The sequence below is a fragment of the Hyla sarda genome, chromosome 5 (genome assembly GCF_029499605.1).
Source record: "Hyla sarda isolate aHylSar1 chromosome 5, aHylSar1.hap1, whole genome shotgun sequence".
Classification (NCBI taxonomy): domain Eukaryota; kingdom Metazoa; phylum Chordata; class Amphibia; order Anura; family Hylidae; genus Hyla; species Hyla sarda.
Window position 1 is genome coordinate 46,005,481 of NC_079193.1, and position 19,650 is coordinate 46,025,130.

General features: G+C 44.0%; 1 long non-coding RNA gene across 1 annotated transcript in view; it reads right to left on the minus strand.

The window, feature by feature from the left end:
• Positions 1-12,039: 12,039 nt before the first annotated feature.
• Positions 12,040-19,650, minus strand: part of LOC130272516 (uncharacterized) — a 33,473-nt gene continuing 25,862 nt past the window's right edge. The window contains exon 3 of the long non-coding RNA XR_008843586.1: positions 12,040-12,596. This is a non-coding gene — a long non-coding RNA (uncharacterized LOC130272516). The remainder of the gene's footprint in view (positions 12,597-19,650) is intronic.

Sequence of the window (19,650 nt, forward strand, 5' to 3'; positions counted from 1 at the left end):
ATGTCAGAGGACCCTTTTATTTCTAATCCTGAACAACCCCTTCTAAAAAAAAAAAAAAAGATTAAAGGGGCTATCCAGGAATTTAAAAAAATAGAGCAAACTTCTTCCAAAAATAGCATTACACCTGTCCTCCGATTGTGTGTGGTATTATAACTTGGCTCCATTCATTACAGAGTAACTGTGCTGCAATACCACACACAACCTGAGGACAAGTGTGGCGCTGTTTTTCTCATCTTGGAAAACCCTTTAAGCTGAGAGATTTTCACAACATCCTAATTGAAAACAGGTCATTATCATGTCTTATTATTATAGAGCTGCACTTATCCGTCATGGTAGAAAGTGAGAAGAAAATAAACAATGACTGAAACCTCTAAACAGTCGGAATAATTACATAAAATGCAGCCAGGGATCACTTTTCGATACCAATTCTTACATTTTAACACCTGGAAATTTTAATTGCTGTCTTTTGTACATGCGAACATTTTATTTCATTACGAAAACCATGGAAACGTGCGACTGCAAGCTGTGAAATGATCGCATCTCACACATCTACCCCGTCTTCACACACCTTCCTTTAGCTATTCACGATATGTAGTCAGCCATTTGAAGACACACAATGCCTTTATATTAGGGGGTGGTTAAGTATTCTGGCTGCAATGAAAAGATGAGAAAGTGCCATGACAGTGAAGTGAGCTGCTAATAGCACAATACCACCAACTTAGATTTTTTTTTTACACTAGATGGTTTTTCATTTTGATCTAACAAGAGCGTTTAGCAAGGATTTCTTTAAGAATATGTGGGGCTGTACTTGGGTTGAGCTACCGAATTAACGTATTTCCTCAGCTGGGTCCACACTACGTTTTGTCCCATACGGGAGCGCATACGGCAGGGGGGAGCTAAAAGCTCGCGCTCCCGTATGTGACCGTATGCGCTCCCGTATGTCATTCATTTCAATGAGCCGACCGGAGTGAAACGTTCGGTCCGGTCGGCTCATTTTTGCGCCGTATGCGCTTTTACAACCGGACCTAAAACTGTGGTCAACCACGGTTTTAGGTCCGGTTGTAAAAGCGCATACGGCGCAAAAATGAGCCGACCGGACCGAACGTTTCACTCCGGTCGGCTCATTGAAATGAATGACATACGGGAGCGCATACGGTCACATACGGGAGCGCGAGCTTTTAGCTCCCCCCTGCCGTATGCGCTCCCGTATGGGACAAAACGTAGTGTGGACCCAGCCTTAAGCACAGCTCAAATTCTGAAAGTATACTTATAGGAGGAGCTTACTCAAGAATATTTTTTTTCTGTATACATCTGTACAAAGTAAGCTCCCCCTAGTGGTGTTTGCAGGCAGCCAAAATGTTCTCATTTAGACGGTAATGTGGTGAGCCACGGGGTGTGAGGTGAGGTGTAAGGGGCAGATGGTATTAACCCCTTCGTGTTCGTGACGCCAGGGCGAGGTTTGCCTTATGTAACCAACCGAAGATAGTACCGCTACTCCGAGGTTAGGCAGAGGCAAATAATAGTCCAAGGCCAGGTTAAGGTTAACGGTAACTTTTACTGAGGTAGACAGATGGTACAGTCTATACAGTTTGGCTAATGGGTGTAGACTAGCTGCTATGATGTATTCAATAAACTGCACACATACATACTGTACATAAGAGGAGAACCTGCTTCCATATAACACTATAGCAGAAGAAGCAGCATGAAGGACATTACAAACAAGGGCATAACCATATAGGGTGCAGAGGTAGCAGTCGCTTCAGAGCTTGCTGTCTAGGGGGACCCCGTCTGTCTCATAAGAGACCAGTATTATAAATGGCACATGGGGCCCTGTTGCAGATTTTGCATTGGGGCCCAAAAGCTACAAGTTACGCCTCTGATTACAAAGCAGTAGTGAGCAGTATAAGCTGTCCAGCACTGGGAGGGGGGGGGGATAATACTTACTAGAGCTTTTAGCTAAAGAAGCATTTTTCTCTAATAAGATATACTACAACATTCCTTATGTTCATTTGCACTGTTGATTTATGTAAAGTATATTGAAAGGGTACTGACTGTATAAGTCTGTATGTGATGTAATGGTGGAATTCTGATTCCTTTAAAGATCTATTCTGAAGCTATTCAAACCAATTTACATAAAATTTAAAAATAAAATGAAAGGGACAGTCTTTTAATTGATAAAATGAAAGCTATGTTAATAGGGTCAGCTCCCCTAAAACAATATCCTCTAAAATCAAGGGTTGTGTACTGTGTAGAGAAGGTGCATGGATCCTTCTCGGTGTCAAGTCATGTTAGATATCTTTTTATTTATAAGCTGCTTAAGAAGGGCACACTGCCAAGAGTAGTGCTCATCCGGACTCTTCAAATAGTGTATACTGAGGAGCCTGTTTGTGCAGGATTCTTATTACGTACAAGACAGCATTGAGGATACACACAACCAGTACAGTTTTTGTCTTGTTGGATAAGGCTATGATTTAGGATCATATATGAAATATACCAAAGATAAAGTCACTATGCTGGCAACAGTGCGATTTCTTTTTGCAGAGATGAAAGGAATATCCAGCGTGGTAGCTCGTATGCAACAGATTTAGTCGGCACAGCAAACGCACAAGTACAGGACAACAGTGACGCGTTTCGATCACCTAGGTGTGCCGAATAAATCTGTTGCATACGAGCTACCGCGCTGGATATTCCTTTCATCTCTGCATAACTATACAGCGTTGTCCACGCTGATCCGTGACGCAGCCAAGTCTTCTTTGGGGTGAGCTGGAGCTACTCTTTCTACAATACCAATTTATTTTTGTAGTCTCAATAGTACTCATTAGTTTGTGTCTTATCTCATCTTTATTCATTTCTTAAACCGGATTTAGTCCCTATTTAAGAGAAACTCCAACCATCCTTTTTTTTCTTTTCTTTTCTGTCCCTGCCTATTGCCCATTTATCCCTAACCCCCTCCCTGCCTTTAATTTTTTTTTTTTTTTTTACTATGGTGGAAATGCCTTTTTGTCTGCCTGGTAGTGTGCTCACTACCAGGCAGACTTCCCCAGCAGGCATGACGTCACTGATGCCTGCTGGGGCAGGCACTTCCACCCTTAGTTCACCTATACAGGGTGCCCCCAGCTGTTTCACCACTACAACTCCCGGCGCTACCTCCCCCTCTCCTCAAAGCAATACATTTCATCCATCCACCCCCACCCGAAACACATACCGATGTCCAGTCCGTCCTGAGGCAGCAGCGGGAGGCGGGGCCGGCCGGCGTGTTAGGCCTGGGAGCCAATGCCCCCTCAGCGCTCGCTCCCGCCTGTCTGATTGACAGGCAGGGAGCGAGCGCAGCCTGAATGAATTTGGACCGATTGCCCGACCGGTCCGAATTCAGGCGTGACGTCACACCGGACTGCAGCCGTCGACTAGGAGGGAGTCCCCTAGTGGCCGGTTTTCAACATTAAAATAAAGTGTTTTAATAAAAAAAAACAATAATTAAAGTATGTTAGAAATATGTTGTAGTACATCAGTACTACAACATATATATATATAAAAAAAAGTTCATGACAGTGCCCATTTAAGATCCAAAAACTCAACCACATGACTTCATTCTACTGACCCAGAATGGCAGTCTATTCTCAGACCCTAAGGAAGTCTCTAAAAGTACAATGTGACATTAATACATAATCTTGATTGAACAGAATATAAATGAGAAATGGCGTATGATGAGGACAGTATGGTAGCTACAATGCATAGTATAGTTTCCACTATTGAAAGCATTTAATATGGTGGAAGGATCAAAAGATCATAAATACTAGTACACAATTGTTGGGCCGGCCCCACCCAGCGAATATAAACTGAGTAGTAAGTTATACAGTATGGTCCTTGCCACACAGTGTACAGTAGTCCCTGCTCCTGTAATTAATTCACCAAAAATGAAACCCAAAAAGTTTAGATTTGGATTACTCTAAATGTTTGTATTAATTCAGAGCATCATAGATTCTAAACAATAAACACATCTTATAGATACTGCTTTAGTGGGGGGGAGGGTGATGGTGTTAAAAAAAAAAAAAAAACTGTGAACTGTTTCCTTAACTTTTTAACTTTTCTAATGCTAATGAAATGACTCTGCACATTCTTTACCAGTTTATACGGCAAAGCTGAGTTATAGTAAACAGGCGGATTCAGCATACTGTGAATGCTCTAGTGGTCAGCGTGACAACTGGAAGACTGCAAGATGCTTTCTTTAAATGGAGTCATATGGAAAGTAAAACAGAGACATAAAAGTATTTTATTCAATATTTTAATACGTAAAAATTCGGAACTAGCACAGCAGATTATAGTGACAGGTTAGGACGCAGCAATACTGCATAGGTTTCTTTTACCCATTCACAATAGTTAATCGACTGTCTAAGCAATTTGTTCAATGCTCCATCAGAGAGAACGCTGAATGATTTCATGACTCATCAGATTACATGGAACCATTACACAGCGAGGATCAATGATCAGTACAAATTGCGCATATTCTCCTGACCATTCCGGAGACCTCAGCAGATCAGATCGAATCAATTTGGAACCTTATATGGCGTCATTTATAATACAAAGGTGATATACAATCTTTACATCTATGACCATCGATATCAACCAACATTATATTGAAGGGGTACTCCGGTGGAAAAAACTTTTTTTCTAATCAATTGGTGCCAGAAAGTTACCGTATATAATCGAGTATAAGCCGAGGCCCCTAATTTCACCCCCAAAAACCCAGGAAAAGTTATTGACTCGACTATAAGCCTAGGATGGGAAATACATCATCCCCCCCCCCATGTCATCATCCTCCCCGTCATCATCCAGACCCCCGTCATCATCCCCGCCTGTCAATCCCTTCATCAGTGGTCTTCAACCTGCAGACCTCCAGATGTTGCAAAACTACAACTCCCAGCATGCCCGGATAGCCATCGGCTGTCCAGGCATGCTGGGAGTTGTAGTTTTGCAACCTCTGGAGGTCCGCAGGTTGGAGACCACTTCGCGGGCCTTCGTCCTCATCCAGACACCCCCTTTAGTTTGCTACTCACCTCCCCTCGGTGGGAAGGAAGGGTGAGCTGGTCCAGGCCATCTATGCTGCAGGGACCATCCGGTGGGGAGGATTAGTCGTTCCGGGCTGTCCATTTTCACCGGGGGGGGGCCTCTTCTCCACGCTCCGGGCCAGGCCCCGGATTAGAGACGTTGCCTTAACAACGAGGCACAGGGACATTCATGCGTGTCTCTGTGCGTCGTCGTCAAGGCAACGTCACTAGTCCGAGGCCGGGCCCTGAGTGCGGAGAAGAGGGCCACCCCGGTGAAAATGGACAGCCCGGAACCACTAAACCTCCCCACCGGACGGTCCCTGCAGCATAGATGGCCCGGAACAGCTCACCCTTCCTTCCCACCGAGGGGAGGTGAGTAGCAAACTAAAGGGGGTGTCTGGATAAGGAGTAAGGCCCGTGCAGTGGTCTTCAACCTGCGGACCTCCAAAGGTTGCAAAACTATAAATCCCAGCATGCCTGGACAGCAGATGGCTGTCCGGGCATGCTGGGAGTTGTAGTTTTGCAACCTCTGGAGGTCCACAGGTTGAAGACCACTGAGAAGGGATTGACAGGAGGAGAGTTCACTCGAGTATAAGCCGAGGGGGGTGTTTTCAGCACGGAAAATCGTGCTGAAAAACTCTGCTTATACTCGAGTATATACGGTATATAGATTTGTAAATTATGTCTATGTAAAAATGTTAACCCTTCCAGTACTTCTCAGCTGCTGAGAAAGTTGTACTTCTCAGCTGCTCCAGAGGAAGTTGTGTAGTTCTTTTCCGTCTGACCACAGCGCTCATTGCTGACACCTCTGTCCATGTCAGGAACTGTCCAGAGCAGGAGAGGTTTGCTATGGGGATTTGCTTGTACTCTAGACATTTCCTGACACAGAGAGCACTGTGGTCAAACAGAAAAGAACTATACAACTTCCTCTGCAGCATACAACAGCTGAAAAGTACTGGAAGGATTAACATTTTTATATGGAAGTAACTTACAAATCTGTACAGTGACCCCTCGATCTGCGATGGCCCCGACATACGATCATTTCAACATACGATGGCCTCTCAGAGGTCATCGCATGTTGAAGGCAGCATCAACATACGATGCTTTTGTATGTCGGGGCCATCGCATAAACGGCTATCCGGCAGCGCAGACTGCTTCAGCTGCTGCCGGATAGCCGTTTACGGTGCCCCGTGTGGTCCGCTGACGATCACTTACCTGTCCTCGGGGCTCCGGCACGTCCTCTTCGGGGTCCCCTGCATCGTCGGCGCTCTCCATCGTCGTCATCACGTCGCTGCGCACGCCGTCCCTTCATCCAATAGGAACGGCGTGCGTAGCGACGTGATGGCGGCGACGGAGAGCGAGGATGCCGGGGAAGCAGAGGCCTTGCCGGAGCGTCGGGGACGCGGCGACATCGATGGAAGGGGACATCCAGAGCAGCGGTGACGAGCGGCGACGGTCCGGCGCGGCGGGGACAGGTGAGTACAACTCCCAATACCAGTGGTCTTCAACCTGCGGACCTCCAGATGTTGCAAAACTACAACTCCCAGCATGACCGGACAGCCGTTGGCTGTCCGAGCATGCTGGGTGTTGTAGTTTTGAAACATCTGGAGGTCCGCAGGTTGTAGACCACTGTCCTATACTTTACATTACACGGATCCCTCAACATACGATGGTTCCAACAAACGATGGTCCATTTGGAACGGATTACCATCGTATGTTGAGGGACCACTGTATAGCTTTTTGGCTCCAACTGATTTAAAAAAAAAATTGTCTTCCACCGGAGTACCCCTTTAAGCAGCACTGTCCTCCAATTGATCGTAATTTTATTTTTTCCATGTATAATATTTCATTACTTTTTTCCTCTGATATGTCAGATCCTAAAGGTAACATTGGTTATTTCCTATCTGGGATGAAATGAAGATGTAATGACTGGATGCGTACGCGCGGCTCCTGCTGTATGACTTTGCGGTTCAGTCATTAACCTCCACAATGTCTATTACAGTTTCCTGTAAGTAATAACTTCCAAATATTTAAATGTGTCAGTAATGAATAAGCACCTGGCATAAGAAAGAGCCCAAGTGTTGAAACAATGAGCATTGTCATTGACCGTAGCTTTTTCATCTTAGAAATATGTATCCTGATTAGAAATGGAAGGGTCATTCCTGTATAGTCCTGGCAACTTTTCTGACACTTCTTAAAGGGGTACTCTGGTGAAAACCTTTTTTCTTTTAAATCAACTGGTGGCAGAAATTTAAACATATTTGTAAATTACTTCTATTAAAAAAATCCTTTCTTTTTGGAACACTGATGACATCACGAGCACAGTGCTCTCTGCTGACATCTCTGTCCATTTTAGCAACCATGCATAGCAGATATATGCTAAAGGCAGCATGGTGGCTCAGTGGTTAGCACTACTGCCTTGCAGTGCTGGGGACTTGGGTTCAAATCCCACTAAGGACAACAATAAATAATGCATTATTATTATAACGTCAGCAGAGAGAACTGTGCTCGTGATGTCATCAGAGAGCATTCCAAAAAGAAAAGAATTTCCTCTGTAGTATTCAGCAGCTAATAAGTACAGGAAGGATTAAGATTTTATAATAGAAGTAATTTACAAATCTGTTTAACTTTCTGGCACCGGATGATTTAAAAAAAAAAAAAGTTTTTCACCGGAGTACCCCTTTAACCCCTTAACGACGCAGGACGTATATTTACGTCCTGCGCCGGCTCCCGCGATATGAAGCGGGATCGCGCCGCGATCCCGCATCATATCGCGTCGGTCCCGGCGCTAATCAACGGCCGGGACCCGCGGCTAATACCACACATCGCCGATCGCGGCGATGTGCGGTATTAACCCTTTAGAAGCGGCGGTCAAAGCTGACCGCCGCTTCTAAAGTGAAAGTGAAAGTGACCCGGCTGCTCAGTCGGGCTGTTCGGGACCGCCGCGGTGAAATCGCGGCGTCCCGAACAGCTGATCGGACACCGGGAGGGCTCTTACCTGCCTCCTCGCTGTCCGATCGACGAATGACTACTCCGTGCCTGAGATCCAGGCAGGAGCAGTCAAGCGCCGATAATGCTGATCACAGGTGTGTTAATACACGCCTGTGATCAGGATGAGAGATCAGTGTGTGCAGTGTTATAGGTCCATATGGGACCTATAACACTGCAAAAAAAATGTAAAAAAAAAGTGTTAATAAAGGTCATTTAACCCCTTCCCTAATAAAAGTTTGAATCACCCCCCTTTTCCCATAAAAAAAATAAAACAGTGTAAAAAAAATAAAAAATAAACATATGTGGTATCGCCGCGTGCGTAAATGTCTGAACTATAAAAATATATAATTAATTAAGCCGTACGGTCAATGGCGTACGCGCAAAAAAATTCCAAAGTCCAAAAAAGCGTATTTTGGTCACTTTTTATATCATTAAAAAATGAATAAAAAGTGATCAAAAAGTCCGATCAAAACAAAAATCATACCGATAAAAACTTCAGATCACGGCGCAAAAAATGAGTCCTCATACCACCCCATACATGGAAAAATAAAAAAGTTATAGGGGTCAGAAGATGACATTTTTAAACGTATAAATTTTCCTGCATGTAGTTATGATTTTTTCCAGAAGTGCGACAAAATCAAACCTATATAAGTAGGGTATCATTTTAACCGTATGGACCTACAGAATAATGATAAGGTGTAATTTTTACCGAAATATGCGCTGCGTAGAAACGAAAGCCCCCAAAAGTTACAAAATGGCAATTTTTTTTCGATTTTGTCGCACAATGATTTTTTTTTCCGTTTCGCCGTGCATTTTTGGGTAAAATGACTAATGTCACTGCAAAGTAGAATTGGCGACGCAAAAAATAAGCCATAATATGGATTTTTAGGTGGAAAATTGAAAGGGTTATGATTTTTAAAAGGTAAGGAGGAAAAAACGAAAGTGCAAAAACGGAAAAACCCTGAGTCCTTAAGGGGTTAAAGAGCATTTCCACACAAAAATGATGGATACACAAGTGCCTTCATGTTTAATCACAGCACCGTAGCTTAGTACGCTTTTATACAGAACTCCTAATAAAGAGTTTATCCTTAGTATTTTCAATAAATGCCAGATTCTCGCCCTACTTATGGGACCCCATTTTTTGAAGATACTAAGGTCCCCTGACCCCCATGATGCAAAGTAGCCACCATCTGCATTAGCTTCAATGGAGAGGTGTCTACATCTATGTGCTGAAGTCTACAGGAATAACAGAAAGCTGAATAATTCTTACTTACACCTTTGCTTCACAGATTGGGGTGAATCGATGCTCTTTTTTAAGCTAGATGAGGTCCCAGAGATAGGAGCATATTGATATACCATAAGTGCTTGTAATAGGAGCAACCTTTAACCCCTAATGGACTCAGCCCATTTGGGCCTTAAGGACTCATAACTCACAACTCTTGTATTTTCATCCACAGACTAGTATGAGGGCTTGTTTTTTGTGTGACCAGTTGTCCTTTGTAATGACTTCCCTCTTTGTATGGCGCAACCCAAAAAATACTATTTGTGTGAGGAAATTGATAAGAAAACCACAATTTAGCAAATTTTGGAAGGTTTCATGCTGTACACTTTACGGTAAATTAGACATGTTTTCTTTATTCTGTGGGTCAATATGATTATAATGATACCCATGATTACATGCTTTTCTATTATTATATCGCTTAAAAAAAATCGCAAACTTTTTAACCAAGTTAGTGTGTTTAAAATCCCTCTATTTTGCTGACCTATAACTTTTTCATTTTTCCCTATAAGTGGCGGTATGAGGGCTCATTTTTTGCGCCGTGATCTGTAATTTGTTACCACATTTGCATATATAAAACTTTTAATACATTTATCAATTTTTGGGGGAATAAAATGTTATAAAAAAGCAGAAATTTGGGACTTTTTTTTTTTTTTTACGTTCACACCATTCACTGTATGGGATAATTAACATTATATTTTAATAGTTTGGATATTTACGCACACGGTGATACCAAATATGTTTATAAAAAAAAAAAAACTTTTACACTTTTCGGGGGTAAAATGGGGAAAAACTGACAATTTACATTTTTATTGGGGGAGGGGATTTTTCCAAATTTTTTCACTATTATTTTTCACTTTTTTATTTTTACACTTTAATAGTCCCCATAGAGGCCTATTTATAGCAATCATTTGTGTAACGGGTGGTGGTGGATCCTCTGGGCCTGTGTGAATGATGATGTGAGCCGTGCCAGGGAGCGGAGTCTAAGGTGCCGCTGGTTTTCACCAGAGCCCGCTGCAAAGCGGGATGGTATTGCTACAGCAGGCGGCACCCAGGTCGCTACCCCTGGCACGACTCGTCCACACAGGTAGCTGGGAGGTGGCGTGGCACAGAAGGAGACTGTCAGGATGTGGCAAGATGGCAGTAGGTCAGGGCAGGTAACACAGGTGCAGGGTAGGTAAGGTAGCAAGAAACAGGTACACAGTAACAGCAACACAGGACTTTCACTATGGCACTAGGCAACCAAAGATCTGGCAGGGAAACAAGGGAGAATCTGATATTTAAGGACAGGGATGCAGGTGTAGACACTTGATTAATTGAGCACTAGCCCTTTAAGAGTGAGAGCTCTGGCATGCACGCACGCCCTACGAGACAGGGGCACGGGCGCCGGGGCTAGGAGGACACGGAGAGGCGGAAGATGAGGGAGGTGAGTGACGGGCTGGGATTCGCATGTGGGCACATCCCGCGATGCGAATCCCAGCCCTGCCGACAGCGGGGGCATAAGAAAAGAGCACTCACGGAACGTGGTCGTTACAATTTGATTGCTAATACTGTTCAGTGCTATGCATAGGGCATAGCACTGATCAGTGTTATCGGCTATCTTCTGCTCTGGTCTGCTCGATCTCAGACCAGAGCAGAAGATGCCGGGAGATGGACAGAGGCAGGTGAGGGGACCTCCGTCCAGTGATCCGATCATGCATTTTTCTGACCGCACTCCCACAGATGCCATGGTCTGTATTGATTACGGCATCTGAGGGGTTAATGGCAGACATCCGTGCTATCGCGGATGTCGACCATTGCAGGCGGGTCCCTGGCTGCTATCAGCAGCCGGGAACTGCCGCGCATGACCCGAACATCATTCCGATGCTCGCGGTGATGTACAGGACGTAAATGTACATCCTGGTGCGTTAAGTACCACCTCACCAGGACGTACATTTACGTCCTGAATCGTTAAGAGGTTATCCAACATATGGTAAATCTGATAATAAAGTGTCATACTGTAATGGACATGTTTATCAAGGATCCGTGCTTGTGTTGGTTGTAAATGGCCGTGTCCTTTGTCCCTCATCACGCTTCTGGCTTGTTTTTGTAAACTTGCTACAACTTGTTTCTGTTGCCATCCTTAGACTACAATCCCCAGGATCATTAGTTTCAAGGTGGGAGTTGACTCTTCTCGCACACATCGGTCACCCCACCCATTGCAGTACAGCCACGCCCCCTTCATCCTATGATTTGCCTGGCATCGCATGACACACAAGCTGTGGATCTGTGTGATGAAGGATCCACTCACATGTGTGCTGGTAATGTCATCGGGGGGCTGGCTTCACACATAACAGAAAAAGCAGCAAAGTCCCCTTTCAGCACCTGACCTGTGATGTATTGTCTCGGGCGGCACAGTAAGCTGGGAAAGATCCAAGACAACTCTCATTTTGTACGTTACAGGAAATTATCTTTATAACGTTATAAGGTAAGAAATAGATACAGATCCAGTAGTAGACTAGAGATAGCAGGCTGTTGATATTCCATAAGTGTTTGAGATGGAAAAATCTCTTAAAGTGTAAAGAAGTGTACACCTATGTTTATGTACCCCATAGTTTGGTCACTGTAGATAAGAGTTCATACATTTTGTCACTGTTTCAGCTTTGTTCCTCCTTTTAAACAATTATATATATTTTCCAGTTCCCACTCTGCACCTGGGAAAATTGCAATAAACATCTTCGTCCATCAAGAAATGAATGACCCAGTGGCGGTGGTGTGAAGGCTTCACGAGATTGACATACAGTCCAAATTTTATTGATGGAATCCAAAATGTTTAGGGCACTCTGTGGGGTTTATATGATTCTACCTTTCTGATAGAAAATAGAAAGATATTTGCCCTAATAAGCTATTCTGAATAGATGAAGGAGATGTCTTAACCACTGAGGTCCCAAGTCATCTTGACCCTACATCATGGCCATCCTCTGGTCTTTGCAGAAGAAGAGTAACTTTCCAGTAAGCCTTCTAACTAGTCACTCACAAAAGATTTCTTAGCTTTGCTGATAGGGATAGCTATATAATGGCCGGGCCCTTTGTACAGACTGTAGAATGTTGCATGAATCTGGTTTACTCTACATAAGATTACAAAGCCAATAGCAGCTTCAGGTGTCCTTCCATGGTTTGCTGTTAGCCGATGCTGCACATTCTACCTACAACACTTCCAGAGAGTTCACGTTCAGTAAGTGTTTAGATCATAAATCCTCATTGTACCCAGAACCTCTGTCAATATGGAATTTAAAGAATTGCTTCAGGAAAAACACAGAACAGATGGTTAAGAGTATGGCAGTCAGTCACAGGCATGGAGCTGTAAAACAACATCTACTGAGTTTAGAGTAAATTATTGACTATAAAATTCTAAAATTAAAACTCCTGTCAAGTGCCCAGAGCCTTGAGTGTAGGGCCACATGGGGAGGCGCCTCTCTATCCCAAAATTTGGGGTATTGTTTGCTTGTGTGTTGGTGTAGTGTAGTTCTCCTCTTTCTCCCCTCCCCCCCCCCCCCCTTGTTTATTATTTTGCGAACAGTGGGTAGTGGTTCTGACCTGTTGCCATCCTGGGCCGGGTATCTGGGCAGTGGTGTTGGTATTCGGGACCAGTGTCGGCGTGTCAAGCCCAGAAGAGGATCCCCCACTCTCCCTCCATTATGTTTGCTCACGGTCTTTTTTGTTGAGAGGGGAGTCACCCAGCTATGCTGGACGTACAGGATTTTATAGCGGGTTGAGTTTTATGAGGAATTTATTATTATCAAATGCTTTGGTTTATATAATTTTATTAAAGTTATGTATTTATTGTTATTACTTAATAAAGAGGACCGTGGCCTTTGCAATCCAAGTTATGGTCTGCCTGTTTTTATTTCAGAATAGTTTATTTTGGGATTGGGGAGGCTAGCCCTCCCACGTGCGTAAGGGGGTGTCTGAAATTAGGAAAACTTCTCAGCTCTTAGGGACAATAAGGGGGATTTATCAATTTGTTAAGACTGCTTTTTACGTCTAAATTTGTTGCTAAAAAAGTCAAAGCCTGGCCCCGTGTGACTTTTTCTGAAACATTTCATTTAGACCTTTTAAATTTCCTGACCATGAATTGATCTTATTTGGATGACTTTCTGCAGTGATCACTAATTTATCATGTGTGACTTTTTGAGAAAAGTCGCATAAAAGTCACATGGGCCAGATGTAGAAGTTATCACAGGACAGATCTCTATGCGACAATTGTATTAAGGTCCGAGCGACATTTAATACAATTGTGGCACGGCCCCCCACTACTCTGCAACATTTAACCAGAGCAGTTCTGTGGTCATTCATCAAAGTTTGTGCGCCATTTGATAAATTTTGCGCACAGCGGCCACTTTTACCACAACTCTGAACAATGAACAATATAGATATCTGGTCTCTTAGATGCCGTACGCCAATTGTTTCTGATGGTCCTTAATGACTTCAGTGGGGTCCATTTTATTTCCATAATATTGTGGTGGACTCTGTGATGTATGGGTATGTTCACACTGCAGAATTTCCATATTGGATTCTGTATTAGAATTCTGATAGAAATTCTGCCATAATTTGCTGCAAATTGATTTGAATGGGATTCTGCAGTCCCATTCAGACAGCAGAATTTTTCACAGCAACCATTATGCTGCGGAAATTTTGAAATCAATGTTCAGATAACACAGAATTATGCCAAAATTCGGTGCAATTTCAGCAGAACTTTGCAATTCCACAATTCAGTTCAGCAATTCGGTAAATTTCACTGTGTGAATATACCCTAAGGCAAAAGTGAACAAAAGACATACAACAAAATCTATATAACTCCTCTTAAAAATTGTGGAATTGTATCTAAATAATGTAGAGAAGATTCTCCTGTTTAACGTAACTAAAAACATCAATATTTAAAAAGACACAAAAATTAGATATGACCCTGAACTTAGAAGTACAGAAGATGGTCATAGTATACATACAGTGGTAACATACAGGTAAATAGGTTACAATAATGTGGAGTGTCAGGAGAGCCACTGCAACAATGTAAAAAAAAGACCAAAAACAAAGGAAAAGCTGGGTAGAAAATGACACACAGTGGAAAACAGTGACAGGAAGTTACTTAAATACAGACAAAACTCAAAAGGTATGAAAAAACCATAATACCTGCTATGTGCGCTGTCTGAAACCATACACCTATGTACCCCAACGTACATTTCGCACTGAGGCTTCCCCAGGGGGATCTAAATTTTAGCTCTTTTTCTATTTTTGCAAAGGTGATGATAAGCTGTAAAATGTCTTAACATTGGCACAAAGGCAATTTTTTTTTTTATAATAAAGCAGCATTAGAACAATCACAATAGACAAAAGAAATGTAATTGAGATTTTATATCAATTTAACATATCATAAAATCCTGCATTTATTTTTAACTAGCTGAGTACCTGGTATTTCCCGGTTTTTCCTTCCTAATCCTTGTTGGGGAGGAAAATCAACAAAAGGAGGAAGCTTTTGACTTCATATTCCATCCGCATATATTGTTGTTGTCACGCCGAGCGCTCCGGGTCCCGCTGCCTCCCCGGAGCGCTCACGGTGTGCCTCTACATGCAGCGCTCCGGTCGGCACCGCTGACCGCAAGCGCTGCTCCCGTGTCACCGGAAGGGGACGCGATCCAAGGCATGGGACGTGCCCGCTCTCGGATCGCGCCCCATGTCTCTCACCTGCCCCATCCTCCTGCTCAGTCCCGGCGCGCGCGACCCCGCTCTCTAGGGCGAGCGCGGGCCGGGTCTCTCAGATTTAAATGGCCAGTGCACCATTAATTGGTGCCTGGCCCAATTAGTTTCAAGCACTCCCAACACTATAAAAACCCACTTCCCCTTCCTGTCCCTGCCGGATCTTGTTGCCTTGTGCCAGTGAAAGCGTTCCCGTGTGTCCTTTGCCTGTGTATCCAGACCCTTGCCGTTGCCCTTGACTACGAACCGTTGCTGCCTGCTCTGACCTTCTGCTACGTCTGACCTTGCCTTTTGCATAGTCCTTCTGTACCGTGCCTGACTCAGCAGTCAGTGAGGTTGAGTCGCTATCGGGTGGAATGACCTGGGGGTTACCTCCCGCTGCAAGTCCATCCCGCCTTGCGGCGGGCTCTGGTGAAAACCAGTAACCCCTTAGATTCCGTTCCCGTGGTACGGCCCATGCCATCACCTCACTGAGGATCCACTACGTGTGCCTACCCGCATACCACTCCGGATCCTGACAGTTGTCATATCCCAACCCCATATCCCGTCCCCATATGTCAACCTCATATCCTGTCCTCATATCCCGACCTTATATCCCGTCCTCATATCCCGACCTCCTATCCCGGCCTCCTATCCCGGCCTCCTATCCCGAAATCCTATCCCGACCTCCTATCCCGACCTCCTATCCTGTCCTCATATCCCGTCCTCCTATCTCGACCTCATATCCCATCCTCATATCCTGTCCCCATATCTCACCTCATATCCTGTCCTCATATCTCGACCTTATATCCCATCCTCATATCACAACCTCCTATCCCGTTCTTCTATCTCGACCTCATATCGCGTCCTCATATCCCGACCTCATAGCCCGACCTCATAGCCTGACCCCATATCCCATCCCCATATCCCGTCCGCCTATCTCGTCCTCCTATCCCGTCCTCCTATCCTGTTCTCCTATCCCGTCCTCATATCCCGACCTCATATCCCGTCCTCATATCCCGACCTCCTATCCCGACCTCCTATCCCGTCCTCATATCCCGACCTCCTATCCCGTCCTCATATCCCGACCCGTAATATGTGTACCAGGTATTGAAATATCTTCAGCCGTACTGAAGTTATGTGGGAACATACATTTCCCATTGATTTGCATCGGACTTTAAACAAAAACCCTGACCCTCACAGATGGGGGTAGTTAAGGGTTAAATTAACTATCCTATATTTTAAGGGGACATATAAGTAACATGTGACCAAGTATTATCGAAATATCTCCAGCCGTTTGGAAGTTATGCAGTAACATCTAATTCCCATAGACTTGAATGGGACTTTAAACAAAAACCCCGACCCTGGCAAATGGGGGTAAGTAAGGGTTAAATCACCTATCCTATGTTTGTTATTGACATATAAGTAACATGTGGCCAAGTTTCATGTTAATATCTTTAGCCGTTTGGACGTGATGCTGGAACATACATACATACACACACACACACACAGACAGACACACACACACACATTGGGGGACATGTATCAAAGATTTTACCCCTGTTTTGTGTGTATTTTTTTGCGCCAAATTTTGCGCAACCCCTTTTTTTGCGCATTTTTTTGCGCATGTTTTGGTAGAGCATGTCCTCCAGATGTGGCCGAATCAGGGTACCTTGGAGTGACATCTATAGTACACATGGATTTCTTAACTGCATCCTTTTTTTTTTACACCAAAAATTTGGTCACAAGATCTGTTTTTTTTGCGCAAATATAAGCCATCTTGGACTTAACGTAGCAAGATGCTCTAAATCATTGATTCTATTTTCCAAAGAGTGGATTGAGATTACCATATTTATCCGCAATTTATGATTTGATAATTGATTGATAAATTTTGCGCTTCTGCGCATAATTTAGTATTCAGGAAAAGGGGTAAAATGCTTCTACCATACACAAATAATGATACATGTCCCCCATTGAGTTTTATATATAGATAGATGGATTGAGGTGCACTACTAGTTCTTGCCTGTAGTTGGTGCTACTAATTTAAGGATCTACGGAAAAGAGTTGTGCCCTATTTAATCATTAAAATGACCTCTCCGGCTGCATATTTTATCTTGTTCTAAAATAGGGATTTATTTAATACAAATATTCCGTAGCACGTGGATAATTTATGCATGGATTCACATAGAAATGCACTTAGAATACCCTTCATTTGTGTCCCAAGGACATGTCATGGTAATTCTTATAACATGCTCTATTTAATTAACACGACTTGTAAAAAGGTGATAATTCCCCTTTAGGGTTACTGCGAATAACTGTTGCACGTTTAATCCAAGATTACCTGCATTTGTCCTTTCCTGGAAGGAAGTGGAGCCCGAGATAAACATAATCAAACCTGGCCTTCCAATTAATGAGAGAGGACTGGAGGACGGAGAGAACCGCGCCGAAGAAAAGCTTTGCAAGTGCAGTTTTATATAATAGTGGATTAGTTGTGCTGAAAGTCATTTTCTAAAAGACAGAGACGAGCCTTGAAATCGTTGCTCGTTTGCAAATTAGATTTACATTTAATACAATTATAGCTTAATGGAATGAAGTCGCAAAACGGCAAGCGTGCCAGTGCTCAGGAGTCACCTACCTTGGAAAGATGTGCAGTCATCAGCCATTAGTGTGTCTGGCCTCCATATTGGGAAGACAACGTCTGGGAATTAAAGTCCTTTCAGGTGTATGGGGACGGTTTAATAGATACGACACACAAGAGGTCACAAGACGGCAAAAAGCAGACTTCACCAATAGCTGTCGCCTTTCCTGGGTCCTAACTGAGACTCTCATTACTCAGACAACCCCAGGACTTACAGTGTAGCCGACTGTAGGCAAAGTAGGCAAAAAAAGCAAGAAGGCAAAAGAAAAGTATACAAAGCAAATATCAATGTATGCAGGTATAACAACTCGACAATACAGTGACCCCTCGACCTACGATGGCCCCGACATATGAGGCCATCGCATGTTGAAGGCAGCATCAACATACGATGCTTTTGTATGTCGGGGCAATCGCATAAACGGCTATCCGGCAGCGCTGACTGCTTCAGTTGCCACCGGATAGCCGTTTACGGTGCCCCTTGTGGTCCGCTGATGATCACTCACCTGTCCTCAGGGCTCCGGCACGTCCTCTTCAGGATCCCCTGCATCGTTGGCGCTCTCCATCGTCGTCATCACGTCCCTGCGCACGCCGTCCTGTCATCCAATAGAAGCGGCGTGCACAGCGACGTGATGGCGGCGATGGAGAGAGAAGATGCCGGGGAAGCAGAGGCCTTACCGGAGCGTCAGGGACACCCCGGGGACGCGGCGACAGCGATGGAGGGCAACATCCCGGGCAGCGGTGACGAGCGGTGACGGTCCGGAGCGGCGGGGACAGGTAAGTACAACTTCCTCTAACAGTGGTCTTCAACCTGCAGACCTCCAGATGTTGCAAAACTACAACACCCAGCATGCCCGGACAGCCAACGGCTGTCCGGGCATGCTGGGTGTTGTAGTTTTGCAACATCTGGAGGTCCGCAGGTTGTAGACCACTGTCCTATACTTTACATTGCACGGATCCCTCAACATGCGATGGTTTCAACAAACGATGGTCCATTTGGAACGGATAACCATCGTATGTTGAGGGACCACTGTAGGTAATTGGAACAAGATGGTGATGAAATAAATGAATGATGAAGATGGTAGTCAGGATATGAAGCGGAACATGTTAAACAAGAACAATTACAAAAGCTGACAACAGCTAACTATCCCCAATTTTCCCTAGTACTAACCCTGAACACTAACCTAAAATGAGACACCACTAAATATCTTGTTGATATCTCTGAACTGAAAATAAAACCCTAGTACAGCAAGAGGAAGGCACTAAGACTCTAACATACAACACAATGGCCCTTATTTACTAAGAGTGTTGTGTAGGTTTCTTTGTGGGTTTTAATTCCCTACAATTTATTTTCCACAGTATTTACTAAGGTTTCCCTACATTTTCCACTTTTCCTACACTTTGCATTTTTTACACATGTTCTGATCTGTCGGGTTTTCCTCAGCTCAAATCCACCACATTTTATGTGGAAACCTTAGTAAATATGTTGTTTTTTTGTGAAAATGTCAGGAACACGCCCCTTTTCGGAGACCACGCCCCTTTTCCCAGCGGCCACGCCTCCTTTTTGGGTTTTCTTAGCAAAATGGAGAGTTAGTCGGGGTTTTTTGAATTCTGGCGCAGACAGAATTTGTGGGGCAGATTCTGGTGCAGGCAGAATTTCTGGCGCAATGCGACAGAATCTGGCGCACAACCCGACAAAACATGTCGGGTTTGCAATAGTAAATGAGGGCCAATAACTACACAAGAACTAAAGAGCTGGACCAGTACAGGGCATCAGAAAACATACAAGAAGTCCTGGGTGCATAAGCACAGTGCGTACACTATAATCCACATAATACTGTCAAAGTCAGACATCTTTAAAAAGAGGCTAAGCAATAGGAACTGTAAACTAGCCCCGCGCTAGCAGTCATGATCAGTTGATCCAGAGTTATAGATCAGCTAAGGCAGAATAGTAGAATGATTCCTGCTATTCATAACACCACATCTGT